General features: G+C 36.7%; 1 long non-coding RNA gene across 5 annotated transcripts in view; it reads right to left on the bottom strand.

Moving 5' to 3' along the window:
- Positions 1–241: 241 nt before the first annotated feature.
- The window catches only part of LOC117089794, a 67,643-nt gene continuing 52,400 nt past the window's right edge, over positions 242–15,484 (bottom strand). For 2 of the 5 annotated variants that reach the window (XR_004439757.1, XR_004439761.1), the window contains exons 5-7: positions 14,143–14,224; positions 1,889–1,999; positions 242–351 (exon numbers count right to left, since the gene is read on the bottom strand). This is a non-coding gene — a long non-coding RNA (uncharacterized LOC117089794). Of the gene's footprint in view, positions 352–1,888; positions 2,000–6,718; positions 7,157–8,614; positions 9,229–11,878; positions 12,032–14,142; positions 14,225–15,484 lie in introns of those variants that run through there. The other 3 variants (XR_004439758.1, XR_004439760.1, XR_004439759.1) reach the window with 3 other exon arrangements.

The raw sequence follows: 15,484 nt of genomic DNA, 5'->3' as shown, positions 1-15,484 counted from the left end.
AAAGAATAAAAGATATGACCAAAGGTATATGCTTTCAGATGACTATCATACTTTTATTTACAACAGCAAAAAGTGGGAAAGGTTCTAAATGTTCAATAATAGAGGATTGCTTAAATAAGTTAAATTGACTATTGTAGAGCCTTTAACCATTATAATTTAAAAGATAGTAGTAAATCTCATGTTATAACATTTAGCACAAAAATGGGTTACATATACCATACTTCACAGATTCTAAGAGGCAAAATTTTAATATTTTTACATATCTAAAATCTTAATATTTCTTGTCATTTCATGGCACGTCCAAGTGTATTAAGACTTGCAGGTGGGGTGAGGTCAGCTTGAAGCTAAGTTCTAGAAACAATAACAGAACACTCTTTCAGGAAATGCTGTCTTGCCAATACCCTAGCTGAAACAGAAGATATTGTGTGGAAAACTACAAACATTGAAAAGTCTGAATCATGGAGTGAATCATAAGAATTAAAGTTTGAACGTGAAAAAGTTTTAGTAATACCTAGACAATTAGTTTCACTTATTTTTTATTATGTAAGTAAAGATATTTGATAAAACCTATGTCTAAAGGATTTCTTCCAACGAGTATAAAATAATAATTCTTAGTAGTTAAGCATTGCATCATAGTACTGGCATAATTTTTCATTTATTTTGTAATAGTGCATAAAGTATTGATGGATGTTAATAAAGATGACCTCCTAGATTAATGAAAACCAGTATATATAGTATGAATCAGACTTTTCTTAGAAGGGAAGAGATGCATCAAAATGTGTCCTGTCTATTAACATTATCTGTGAGTTTTATTCTTCTCTTTTAATACATTTTAATATTTTTCTTAAAAAGCAATATTACATTTTAATACAAAAATTTTAATAAATATTGTTTTTAAAAACAATAGAGAAAACAAACGCAGACTTGAGATTTTTCTAGACTACTCTAGGAATTGGTATATCTATCAGCGATTCTGTAGTAAATAGGCTAAGAAATTGAAGTAGAGAAGTTTGAGTTTATTCTTGCTTCTGTCAATGTAACCATTTACAAATGATGTGGTTTTCCAAAATTTTCCTTTGCCCACATGTAAGAAATACACAATAATGTTCACCAGCCTATTTCAAAGTAACAGTGACTGAATATCTGGAATGAAACAAATAGATTATATCATAATTGCAGGGCGTCTCAGTAAAGAGTATGAACAAAAGCATTTTGTAAGGACAAATCTATTTTCCCTTTAACTTATCACTAAGTAACATTCATCTCCACACTAGTTGTGGGGTCAGACCAACCAATCTATTGAAATCCCCAGGAACATCAACCTCAGATCAGTTTGTCTGATGTACCAAAAGATTTTTTTTAATATCCCTTAGGGATTTGTAAGCTTATTTATTTTTACAATCTGCAAACTTCAGTCTCGGCAATGCACATAAAGTGCCTGACACATATGTATTATGCATGTATGAGCATTTGTTTATATTATCTTTGACTTTTTAAAATCTGTTCAATGAGCCTTTTTATTCCATACTTATTATATACGATGTTTCATTAAGATCCATGAAAAGAGTCACTCCTAGTTTATGTTTACATTATTTAAGCACTACAAGTGATATTTGCTACTGGTTATGTAAATGGAAAATAATTTATGAGATTTATGATATGATTTTCTTTCCTGCACTTGGTGACTGGGTTGCCTCTTGGTTTTTATTTATGTCATGAATGATAATAAGCTCCTTCTGTTTGCCCACCCACACAGTTGCCTGAGCTTTAGGTGTGGCTGGAAATGATAGTTGGGGAGGAATAACTGCACTCAGTTCAAATGATAATAGCCCACTCCTCCTATTACAGCAACCGTGAGGCAGGTCAGCTTCCAAGAAAGAATACCAACCTGCTTTCTGTAGGTGAAGAAGTCCCAGGGCTTGACTCAGAAGGTCCTCTAGCACTGTACTTTGCAGTCAGTCCTGTGGGAGATTCGAAAAGACCTATCCTATGGAAATGCCTATAAATGATTAACAGGAAGACAAAGGAATTAACTCAAAATTATAAGAAAGAGTAGATTAGATGAGCACCAAGAAATGGGACTGTCTACAACCACCTTGAAATCTAACAGGAAACAGGCCAAATGGCAAATTAGACTGTTTAATGGTTGTGTGTGAAAGTGCCTCCTCCTCGTAAAGGAACTGTAACAGATCCAGTCTTGTGCAAAGAGAATATTATAAACAAGATAAAGAAGCTTCGAGATGGCTTCCCTAAATTCACTAAGTCATTAAGTAAATGTTACATTATAATCCAGGTGAAAAAAAAAAAAAAAAAACCAGAAAAATCAAATACAAACCAAAAACAGACCAGAAAAGCCTGAACAGGCCCTAAATGAAATGCCATGAAGGTCTCCTCTCAGAATCACTGTGGATTCTCTCATGCCCCAGATGAAGCAGATTGTATCAAGCAAGCAACATCACTGAACTTTTATTGAAAGCGCAATCCATATTCTTCTACAAATGAAACTTAGAGTTTCCTATCTGTCTGTAATTTAGTTCTATTTTTAACTCATTTCACAGCTCAATTAATATTCCAGTGTTTTATTCTTCTTCGTCATATTCAGAGCAGCCTGAAATAAACTTTACTTTGAAGCTACTTCCAGCTTTTGCAAATCCTTACCGTTCTCAGAACCTTCTTTTCCATCACTGCTATTTGTTCTGTCTCCCTGGAGACTTCCCTGTTGCCACCTGCTTTCAGACTGCACCTGTCCCAATTGTAATCCCTGCTTTCTAAGTGAAAGTTAAGTAATCCGATAAATTAATATGTGCTAATGTATTATTGGTCATTATCATGCAAATGAAAGCATGTTAATTTCCTATCCTCTTGTCCCTTCTGGGAATTTTTACTAGTTTACTATGGCCTTTTAAAAAATGGCTCATTTCAAAGAGGTAGTATTGGCAGTGGGAATTTTTAGATATCAGACCTATGGAGGGAAGTAGGACAATCGTGTGTGTGTGTGTGTGTGTGTGTGTGTGTGTTCCCTCAAATCACAACATGGAGGAATGGCATCACATGTGTAGTAGCTGATGCATTTCACTGTTATATTATGGATGATTCTGCAACAGTTCTGTTCAGAGCTGCTGTAGACTTAGCATTAGGTTAAGCTCTAGAAATATGCCATGTAAAGTGACTTGCATTTTCATGTCTATTATAAAGGTTAAAACATTTGAACTTTCTGTTTAATTGGTATATATTTAAACTTTTCCTGAAATGGTCAAAGAAAGACTTTTTGGCATTAAACTGCTGCTGTGTAGAGCCTAAATGTCTGAAAAATTCATTAAAACAGCACTTTAATTTTGACAGAGTTGAACTGCTGGGAAAATTAATTGATTGCTTCTCACTTGAGCTTTGGAGAAGTCATTAAGGTTTTTATGGTTTATGGAAAATTGAGAATTGAAGTACACTAAAATCAATGTTATCTGATGTACAGAGAAAATGGCACTTCAGATGAAAGAAAGCATAAACAATTCCAAGAGCTTTTTCTTTCTTTCTCTTGATTCCACAGGCATATTTGCATAGAGCTTCTATATTTACTTGTATTCAAAGTCCTTTGTCAGTCATTTTTATTGTGATACACATTATGGGGACAGAATAATGAGGTCTGAGAGATGAACCACTGCATTTTAGAAGCTTTTCTGTTAATTTCAAAAAGGTATTAAGGACATAATATAAAATACCAGAAATAGTCTGGGCATGGTGGCTCACACCTGTAATCCCAGTACTTTGGGAGGCCGAGGTGAGCAGATCACTTGAGCCCGGTTCAAGACTGGTCTGGGTAATATAGCAAGACCCCGTCTCCATTTAAAAAAAAAATACCAAAATACCAGGAATATTCAGCTAGGTCTGTATATTTTGAAACAACCCCTAACAAGAAAGTTGTAATTAGGCTAACACGTTAGGAGCAACAAGAAATACTTCAAGGGTTCTATATATTGGGCTTACATGCATTATGGAAAAAAATCATCATGCCTTCTGCAAATAATGGGCAATGAATTGGATACTGGCTGGTGCCACCAGCGAGACTTAGGAGCCCACTCCGTTATGTTAAACAAGGATAAGAACAGGAAAAGAAAGAAGGACTGTAACAGAAAAGATCATCATGTAATTTATCTTTACTTAGTCCTCTGAATATGTCCTCTCTGACCATCCCCTCTTCTGATTATACCCATCAGTAATCCTGGGGAGATTTGACCTTATTCAGATTTTGCAAAGCCTGGATGGATTGGGATTTAAGAGTAGCCACTTCTGCATTTATCAACTTCTACTATCTCTATTCCAGAGATAAAATGATATTTTCCTTTTTGAATATTCATTGTTGCTTCCAAACTCGTTCAGCCTCAGACTGACTCTTTCCTTTCTTGTGTAGCTAACATCACTTCTAATTCACTCAACTTCCTACAAAGTCATACCCACAGTAGCCCATGCAAGCATGGGATATTCTGGGAGACTGGTGAGATTGTTAGTGATAAAATACTTGTTAGTATGAGATTTGTCTCAGAAGCACTAAGTAAATCATGTAACCCTACAGGTAACAGATTTATTGGTTATCATTGGATACTTTAAAACTCAGGATAGTTATCTAATAAGAATTTACCCTAGAGCAGGTATTTTTGAGATATTCAAGCAGTTACATAACAAGACAAGAGTGTGCTCATTGAGTTAGCATTTGATACTTGACATGTTTGTATCTACTTGCCTGTAGTTTTATATTTTATCCAATTAACCATTGTTCTCTCTATTGGGAAACTAATCCTAAAGGAATATACCACAAATACAGAAACTCTTTACATCTCTTTTACAACTTATATACTTAACCTCTTTCTTCGCTTTTGCAGCATTATTATCGAAGTCTGGAAAATTCATAAAGTCATTAAGAAATAAGCACCCACTCAAACTAAGGCAGGATGCTGGTTCATCTTATGGTTGTAAGCCTGGTGTGTAGCCCTTTACCTTGTCTTTATGCTGCCAACCTGTGAGTGACTAATCTCTGCCTTCTTCTCCCACAGTCAATTTATCCTATTATATGTTCTCATGATAGGCATCTCTGAACATGTCCCAACAACTTGTTCAGAGGAAAGCTTTCAGTTGAAATGGAAGACGACTAGCAATTTTCACTGCTCCAATAGTTGTTCAAAAGAATATAATTTATTAAGCTATATCTACTAAACCAAGAATAAAAATGTCTTGTTCATGATTATGCTACAGCTCTAGATTTACTGAGGCACAAAGAGGGGAGGATAACCTTTTATACTATAGCATATATTCTTTTTTTTTATTTATTTTTTCATTTTTTTGAGATGGGGTCTCACTCTGTCACTCAGGCTGGAGTGCAGTGGCACAATCTCAGCTCACTGCAACCTCCATCTCTCAGGCTCAAGAGATCCTCCACGTAGCTAGGACCACAGGCGTGTGCCCCCACTCCCAGCAATTTTTTTTGTATCTTTGTTAGAGACAAGGTTTTGCCATGTTGCCCAGACTGGTCCTGAACTCCTAAGCTCAAGCTATTCATCCTCCTCAGCCTCCCGAAGTGCTGGGATTACAGGTATGAGCCACGGCGCCTGGCCAGCAATTTTTTTTTTTTTTTTTTTTTTTGAGACTCAGTCTCACTCTGTCGCCGAGGCTGGATTGCACTGGAGCAATCTTGGCTCACTGCAACCGCCACCTCCCGGATGCAAGCGATTCTCCTGCCTCAGACTCCTGAGTAACTGGGATTACAGGCATGTGCCACCACCCTCGGCTAATTTTTATATTTTTAGTAGAGATGGGGTTTCACCATGTTGGTCAGGCTGGTCTCAAACTCCTGACCTCGTGATCCACCTGCTTCAGCCTCCCAGGGTGCTGGGCTCAGCCAGGCGTGAGCCACCACGTCCAGCTGCACATATTCTTTACACGGGGTGGGGGGGATCTGTTAACTAAAGTACAGATTAGAGTCAGGAGACTTAAGTGTTATTATGGTTTTTGCATGTAATCTCTTTAATAATCCCAATTATTTGACATGTTCTTTTCTGAGCAATAATTTTTGTCCTGCCTCTAAATTAAATAACCCAGTATCCCAGGGTATTAATCCACTGTGGTATTGTTTTTTATTCTATTTTATAATAAAATACACTTTCTATTATGATTATACTTCTCTCTCCTAGAAAGAGAATCTTTGAGTCAAGACATGGTGTCCATGAAATGCACATTAAACCATACCTGGAGTATGTAACATGTTAACATAGTAGCATCAGTCATGACATAATCAGAAATGGGGGTCATTGCATTGTAACCAACTAACAACCAGCTCAGCAGGGAAAAATTGCCAGGAGACTAGAAAGGTGGTAGAAATCAGATGGAGTTGTTTTTCAGAAGACAGACTTAAAAGGAGGGAATGGGAGGATCCCTGGACAGGCAGCAGGAAGACACTGCCCAACCAGCAAGTAGGGAGCCAGTTAATACGGAAGGGGTCTCTAGAGACAAACCCCATCTCGCAGAATTCTCTGAAGCTGCTGTTGCCCAACTAAATCTTTAAACAAAATATTCACGTCCGCAGTGAAAAAGGACAAAAATTACCAGCCACAATATTACATTTCTCTTTTTTTTTTCTTTCTTAGAGTTCTATTTGCAACCTTGGAATTGGATTTGATTCTGAGACTGCCTGACTTTTTTTTTTTTTTTTTTTTTTTTTTTGCCTGACTTCTTAAGCTGATAAAAATCATTGATATTTACTGGGACCTGGATTATTCCGAAAATCAGCAACTGATCTTTCTTGGTACACTCTGATATCACTGATGAGAAGATTTTCTTTTCCTTGAAAGTGCAGACAGTAACAAAGACAGAAAACACTCCAGCCCTCATTGGCGAGCAAACAAATTCAAGGAATCAAGGACAACCTTACTTCTTTCCCATACGAAATCCTTTCCTGCAACATATCACCCCCTTTTTTAAATTGGAAAAACTTAAAGTTGGGGATTAGAAACTTAAGTATGGAAGGCTTGCATCAAATGTATAAATATGAGAGACAACACAGTGTAGTGGTTAGCAGCATAGAATCACACAGAACTGTACTGGAGCCCCAGTTTCATCGCTTATCATCTGTGCAAATTCAAGCAATCTTGTTGAGCCTCACTTTTCTTGTCTGTAAAGTGGGACAATAATAGTAATTACTTTGTGGAACATAATAAGTATGCCATACATTAACTGTTATTAGTTTTTAAATTAAATATTGTTCTACTAGAATCTACTTCTGAGATATACAAGTTTTCTAATAATATAATTATAAAGATAGCTACCATTCAAAATGTTAAACAAATACATTGTGATCAAGTAATCAAGGGACCATAGGTCTATAAGTTATCCAGTGCTGGAACAGGTGCTTTATGAATACAAAAGAATTATAAATTCTAGCTTTTATGGATAAAAGACTTTTTTTTTTTTGAGACGGGATCTTGCTCTGTAGCCCAGGCTGGAGCGCACTGGCATGATCTCAGCTCACTGCAACCTCCACCTCCCAAGCTCAAGTGATCCTCTCACTTCAGCCTCCCGAGTAGCTGGGACCACAGGCGCACACCACCATGCCCAGCTAAATTTTTTGGATTTTTGGTAGAGACGGGATTTTACCGTGTTGCCCAGGCTGATCTCAAACTCCTGAGCTCAAGCTATCCATCCACCTTGGCCTCCCAAAGTGCTGGGAATACAGGCATGAGCCACCATGCCTGGCCTGAAAGACTCACTTATAAATATATAATCATTAGCATATACAGGTGGCATTAAAAACAAAATGCTGCAGTATTTATTTAACAGCTCCATCTTCATCGTCAAGTCACATGTAAATGGTTATGAACATAGTACTTAGTTTTCCAATGATTCAAAACAAGTAAAGATGGTAATAAAATAACCTATAAAACAAAGTCAGAAATTTTGTAAAGCAGTAGCCCATTCAATTTTGCATTTCCTGATTTTACTTTCTTCATTGTACCAGCTGATGGAATACCATTTGAACCTCTGTAACGGGCAACTGAAGAGCTGTCCCTGTGATGCAGTGAATCCAGGCTGAAAGGGATGAACTCATTTCCATGCTTTCTATGTCAGCTAAATCCTCACTCTTGGACAGAAACCCACAAGCATGGCCAGACTGGGAGAAGGTGATTCTGCCAGCTGATTGGAGTTAAAATGTGCAACTAGACAAAACCCCATGTTCCACTCCTACAAAGTAGACAACAGAAACACATTTCCTCTGCTTCTCCTCCTTCCACATCCCTCAAGCCATACTTAGTTATATGATGATATTCAATATCTACTTGGAAGTAATTATTACTACATTATAAACAACAACAACTAATGTTTATTGGCATCTAGGAACTGCCTTGGTTATCATACTACTTCTAAGGTGAGGAGGGAAACGAGCTAATAGAACTGGATGTTGACACAGGCTTACTTCTATGGCAACATTTTCCTTTTTCCAAAATGAATGCTGGAATTGCCTGACCACCTGGGAGTTATTTGTTTCACGGTTCAAAAGTCTGTTTACCGAGCTTTTGTTCTGATAATCATCTGAAAGTGAGTTTTGCTTTGGAATGAATGGCAAGTTTAACTTGAAATTTTTTTATTATTGGAGCTGTGCTGCAAGAGGTCAAAAATGACCACATCACTGATCCATGGAGAAGCACAAAGATACTCTCTTTAGAAAGTTAACCTTATCTACAGTTTAAAGTAACCTTTTAGGAACACAAACACACACACACACACACACACACACACCTGTTACTCTATCTTTGTCTACATATTTTGCTTCACTCCACAAAAGTAAAGAGGGGAGGGTAATTTAAAACAATCAATAATTCTTATGTAAATCAGGTCAGTCAATTTTTTCACGTTTTTACTTTGGCAAAGAATGTAACACTCTTTTCGAAGAGTAAACAATTTCCAATGACTGCTGGCTCCTTTGGGTTAGGACAGTATAAGGAGGTGGGTGTTGGTTACAGAATAACTCAGGTCTTCAGAAGCATGACTACATAATAAGACATGTTTTCAAGCCTAGCTGATGAAATTTCCGTAACTATTTTTGGAGTGAGATCTTCTATTGATATGTCATATTTGTAAGATATTTCATATGTAGATAAGTCATATTTATTTGATGTAATAATGACTTCAAAATTACTGGCCATTGATGTGCACCGTTCCCATGAAATAGTTAAAATATTATTTCTGCTAAAATAAAAACAATGATGCATTCAGAATTTGTATCTTACTGCTGTTTGAATAAACATTTTATATTATTGGTTTAGTGTTCTGACATACAATGCAAGGACATAGCATCTGGTTCATTTTAACCCATAAGTGTCTGTACAGCATATTATAATTATATTTTTAAATTATTGTAGGGGAGAAGAGGATTTTAAATCCAAATTTTTAAAAGAAACTGATTGTGGAATTCTTTATTTATGTTCTCAAAATAATACCTCAGAAGATGACACACAACCAGGCATGGTGGCTCATGCCTGTAATTCCAGCACTTTGGAGAAGCTGAGGTGGAAAGATTACTTGAGGCCAGGAGTTCAACACCAGCCTGGGCAACACAGAGAAGAAACCCCGTCTCTGCAAAGAAAATTTAAAAAATTAGCTGGGCATGGTGTTGTACCCATATAGTCCCAGCTACTTGAGAGGCTGAGGTAGAAGGATAGCTTAAGCCTAAGAGGTCAAAGCTGCAGTGATCATGCCACTGCACTACAGCCTGGGTGACAGAGCAAGATCCCGTCTCGAGAAAACAAACCAAAAAAGATGACACTTTAATGGTTATTCTGGTATCATCTAGGGATGAACACACATATACACAAATTTTAAGTAGATGATATTTCCCTAAGAGATATTCCTTAAAATAGTTGTCCCATATACATTCTTTTGAATAATGTGTTACGTTTAAATGTTCATTTTCAGATTTACGTTTGAATTTATTGATGCTCATCTAGCCTTTCCTTAAAGAACATGGATCACATATCCAGAAAGAAACACTGATGAGGAGTAAGCTCCAACATCATGCATGAACTTGCCCTAAAATACTCAGTCTTTCTGATGAAGTTTACCTTAAGAAAGTGAAAAATACTTTCAAAAGTAATATTTTTAACCATTAAATGTGACTTTTGGGGGACAATTTTGAAAAAGGTGCTTCTTTAGCAGATGAAAGTGGAAAACACAGGCTGAAATTAAGGCTATGACCATTTGTCATAATGCAGGCCACACATGGTCACAGCATTTTAAGTGGAAACATACTACGTCTGATAATCTTTCTGTTTTTTAGAGGTCTTTGTATTACTTTTACAATAAAAGAAAGAATAATAGAAGCCCAAAAAGTAGCAGTTTTTAAAAGCACAAAATTTCTATCTTCTATTTAAGGATAGATAAGTGAAGCTATGTTTAATAAAGAAAAATATCAAGGAAATACGATCTTACCCAAATTTACATTTGAGTTTCTATCTGTTAAAAAATACTTCTGTATTCATGCTAAATCCTGGCCTCAGTGCTAATATTTTACAGACTGACTTGAAACTACCAATTCTAAAAATGGAAATAGTTTAAGCAATCTCTAATTTCATAAAATATGAGAATGCCCCTTTCAAGGAAAATTTATAATGGTTGTGAGTTATGTTTGTTTTTCTTGTTACTTTTTATTGCTAAAACTCTTTCATCAAGCTAGTATTTCTTTTATGCCCAGGAGGCAAAAGAGCTTGGCATTCTGTTGAATTTGTTCATCTAAATGTCAACTTTTTAAAAATTGAATGAGGATTTTGTCTTAATATTTTCATTTAAGACTACAACTTTATGACCTTTAAGATCCTCTCTTGCTTTATAATCTCTGATGATTTTACTATACTTTCCCTTAAAATTAATGATAAAAATCTTTACAATCATTCTTAAGTAATACACATTGTTATATTAGCCTAAGACAGAATATAAAAATATTTACATCAACTATGGCTTTCTGTAAGGATAGTACAGATCTCAGGCAGTCTCCAAAGAAGTTTTCTAGTGTCTCTGAGTTGCTGCCTGAGAAAAAGGGAGCACTGAAAGACTTCTCCAGAGATTACATTCTTGAACCCAAGGCCTTTCCTCCTTCTTCTTCCCCATCTTTGTGCTACTTCGCTCTTCTGTATCTCTGAAGTGTAATAAAGACCAGCAGAACTGCATAACAATAGAGATGAGACTATCTGTGCATTTATACTAATGTAATTTGTCAATGTACAGATGCACAGCAGTTTTTGCTTAAATTAGGTTGCTGTTTAGTTTAACTCCTTACTCTGACTCAAAAGCTGTCTCTCAAGTTCCCTGCTGGGTTTGCTGGCTCATAGTTCTCCCTTTAATCCTGGGTTCACTCAGCCTTCCTCACCAGCTCCCAGAGCTACCTGTTTAGTTCCAACTAAAAGTACTCTTACTGCAGTTGCCCAATGCTGGCTCCGTGGTTCTGTATTCTCTTTAGTCTGCCCATTACTCATTAGCCTTCCACTGCTCCCTAAATGGGTCTCCTTCTTCCTGGACAGCTCTAAACAGTCCTTTTGGCTCTGTTCAATGTTTAGCTTTTTATTTATTTTTTTTAGAAGTAGGGTCTTGCTTTGTCACCTAGGCTGGAGTGCAGTGACACAATCCTAGCTCACTGCAGCCTGGAACTCCTGGGCCCCCTAAAGTGCTGGGATTACAGGCGTGAGCCACTGCACTGGCCTTCCATTGCTTGTATTTGCATATCCATACCTACAATTTAAAGAATGCTATCTATACAGAAATATTAGCATTCAGTATGATAAAAGAAATTAAATATGTTTTAAAATACATGTGTTTATAATGATACTTAAAAATGCTCACTAGTCACCTTTTGGAAACTGGTAACAGAAAAGAGTGTGAGGGGAGACAGAATCAAGCATTTATCATACTTTTCCCATAAGAACCATATCTCAGCATCACCAAATAGTTGATAAGGGAAGGCTTTTTGGGTTGTTTTCATTTTTGTTTTAATGAGTTGCAGCTAATAAATGCAGAAGGCATAACAGAATTTACATGTCACCATTTTGCAATACCTAATGAAATAAATAATTTGGGCAAAGACCCTCAATGACTTCTAAACCATTAGATAAAAAACTTAATGAGGAATTATATAAAGAAAGGATCAAGCTGACAATACCAGAACACACTGATCAAATTTAACATTACAAGTAGGGAAACAATCATATACTCTATGCCTCATCATATAATGCAAAAGAAAATATACAACACAAACTATTAAATATTTGTATAGAAAATGGCTACACAGGAAGCTGAGGCAGGATTGCTTGAGGCCAGGAAGAGTTCAAGGCCATGGTGAGCTATAAATGATCACATCTGTAAATAGCCACTGTACTCCATCCTAGGAAACACAGAGTGACCCAGTCTCTTAAAAAAAAAAGAGGATTGAGCAAGATTCTTATTGAGCCCTCTATCAATTTTACAGGAAATACAGGAGACAGGATATCACAGGAAGGCAATCAGAAAAATTCAGAACGTGGGAAATTTTACAGGACAGATTATCTACTTTTTTCAACTAATTATGAGAAAAAGAAGAAAAAGGTGCATATATATCAAAGGGACTTTAATGACATATTAACGTGTAATGTGTTCATTTTGGTTTCTGATTTGAAGAAATCGATTGTAAAAAACAATGATCTCTTGGGAAACAGAAAAATATGAAGACTGAGTATTTGATAATATTGAATTATTATCAATGTGGGGGTGTGATAATGGCATTGTAGTTTTTTTTGAAAAAAGAATCCTTATATTTAAAAGATATATATCAAATATTCATGGATAAAGTGATATAAACTCTGGAATTTGTATAAAAATAATCCAGGACATGGGAGAAGCAAATGGGGTATACACAAAAGAAGATTAGCCATGAATTTTCAATTGTCGAAGCTGGTGATGGCTACATGATGCTTCATTATACTATTCTATCCACTTTTGTATATGTTTAAAATTTTTCATAATAAAATGTTTTAAAGGATTTAGTAACTAATACATTTCTTTGAAGATATAATAGGAACTCTGCTGTCAAGAGAGAAGCTGATTCCAGAAATCATAGCCTGTGATGTGGAATCTATTCTATGGGATTGTAGTGATACTCTCAATCTACCCACTTTTCTCCTTTTCTCCCCAAACCTTCAGAAAATCTGGTACTGCCTGTTAAAATGTAGGCATTGAATGACCACAGGTTGGGAAGAAAGGTGTTTCCTAGGAGAGTGGTGGTTTATCTATTCGTTTTGGAGAATCCCCACTTTGCCCTCACCACTCTAGAGAGGAAAGTGGTGATCCACCCAGGTGAGTTCAAACCCCTTTTAATGCCCAGTGAAGCTAGCAAGTACCCTAGGGCTACCTGTGAAATGACCTTGGAACCACAGCCATGTCATAGGCTGAGAGTTTCTTGCTGGACTGGAGTAAGCTACTGCTATAGGAGCAAGGTTAGAGGAAACCAAGAATAATCTGCAGTCCAAATCAGGAAGTTCAAGACATAGAAAGTACAGTTCTAATCTTGACCAAAAATGAAAACGAAGTAGATTGGTGGTAAGATGCTACCATGAAGATTTCTCAGGCCCATCAGGACTAGGAGAAGAGGGTCAGGGCCATCTGATAACCAGCCTTGGTTGTAGAAAAGGGTTCAGCTCTAAGATAGAGTTGGAGTGTGGACCAGGAGTCAGGAACACACACTTTGGAGAAAGTTAGTGATTTAGTGGAGAGGCTGTGATCCATGGATGATGTGGTCTTCTAGGAGTCTGATGTCACATGCAACCACACCGATCCTGGCAGTAGATACTACTCAGTAATGGTGGAGGTGGAATTTGTATGCTGCTTAGTGGTGAAGACCTGTTGCTTTTCCATTGCACACTCTGCCTCCCAGCTCATTGAGCTGACTCGGCATATGGGAGAGTCCTTGAGCAGGCAGCTCTGTTCTCTCCACGTGGTGGTGTTCTCATCTTGGCATACCTCCCAACCCCTGTTAAATGCTAATCCTTTGCTTAGGCAGCAGCAGAAGAAAGCCAACATGACACAGAAGGAAGAAGAGGGAAGAGCCAGTGGGAAAGTCTTGGACTCCGGAGGCAAACTCACCTGGCTCAAATCCTGGTTTTATTTCTTCCCAGCTTGCCAGCTTCTGGCAAATTTCCTGTTTTCGGAGGGTTTGTTTTATTGTCTGTAAAATAAGCAGAGAATTATATATTTTGGAGTATTGTCGGAAAAGTAAATGTAAAAGGGACTATGAAACATAATATTAAAGTAAACAGGAATATCACCTCCTTTATAAACTTGTTATGGCCACTTGGGGTCCTAGGAAAAATGGAAACAAGGACTAAGGGACAGCAGAATCTCAGGAGACTTTAATAGTATTTGGTGCTCCCAGATGCTGAACCTGTCTAAACTTGACCGAGGAAGAGTGGTTTTCATGAAAACCTTATGAGTCAAAATACTACTATAAATTGCCCAGTCTCTTCACAGCAGTAGCCCCATCCCATCATCACAGGAGTAAGGGAGCTGGAAAGGAGTTTCCTGCTGATGCTTTCTTGTCCAAAGGACTTATTTGTTTTTTTATTCTATGATTTTCAATACTACCAACAGATTGGACATAGACTTCCAAGAAGCAAGCTGCCTGAGTGATGCACACCAAAACAGCTGATTCCTTTGGGCTAGGGCAAGGATGTCAATCTAAATCAATTAGCTGAAGCATTACATCAAGAAAAGTCTAAGATGTTTTTTCAAAGAGATAAAAAATTACAGAGGATTAGAGAATAGGGTAATGTGTGAGGAGTTTAATTTCTCTCATACACTGTAGTCCATAAGTGAACAGTACAGGTTGAGGGATGGTTCTGCTCTATGTGAGTTGTAGTATCTGAAGATAACAGTAGACAATGGGGGAAGGCAACAGATTTTAAAATCTTTTGCTCATCTATCATAAAGCTCTTTATGCTTTTTAATATGATTTCTCAATACACAGACATTGCTCACTAAATCTTAACTTTTTTCTTCTTTCCATCCCATTCTATATCGAGTATATTGAAGATGGCTAACTACTGATAATTTTATGAAGTAGCTAAAGAAAATTAAATGTGCCAATAATGCTTTACACTTTGCCACCGTAAAAAAAAACAAAAAAAGTAGCCTTACTTTTCTCTAGAATAGTCTCTAGACTTCTTATTGGCCTTGACTCATGGGTTTTATGCATATTTTTAAAAGGGGAATCACTGCACTCATGTTTAACAGAATAGATCAACATCATTACATTTAATTTTAAATATCTTGTACTAGATTAGCTCTTGAAAACTCTAGATTTTGGCCAGTTCAAAACAAAATCACCAATAGGTAAAGATACAGAATTTAAGAAACTAGGGAAAATAAATATTCAGCCCAGTAACCCCTTTAACATCCCTTCAAGATGGTCTTTAATCAACAGTCATCA

Source organism: Trachypithecus francoisi, unplaced genomic scaffold (genome assembly GCF_009764315.1).
Source record: "Trachypithecus francoisi isolate TF-2019V2 unplaced genomic scaffold, Tfra_2.0 Lachesis_group11, whole genome shotgun sequence".
NCBI lineage: Eukaryota > Metazoa > Chordata > Mammalia > Primates > Cercopithecidae > Trachypithecus > Trachypithecus francoisi.
Note: the sequence above shows the minus strand (reverse complement) of the source record. Positions and strands in the feature narration are given on the sequence as shown.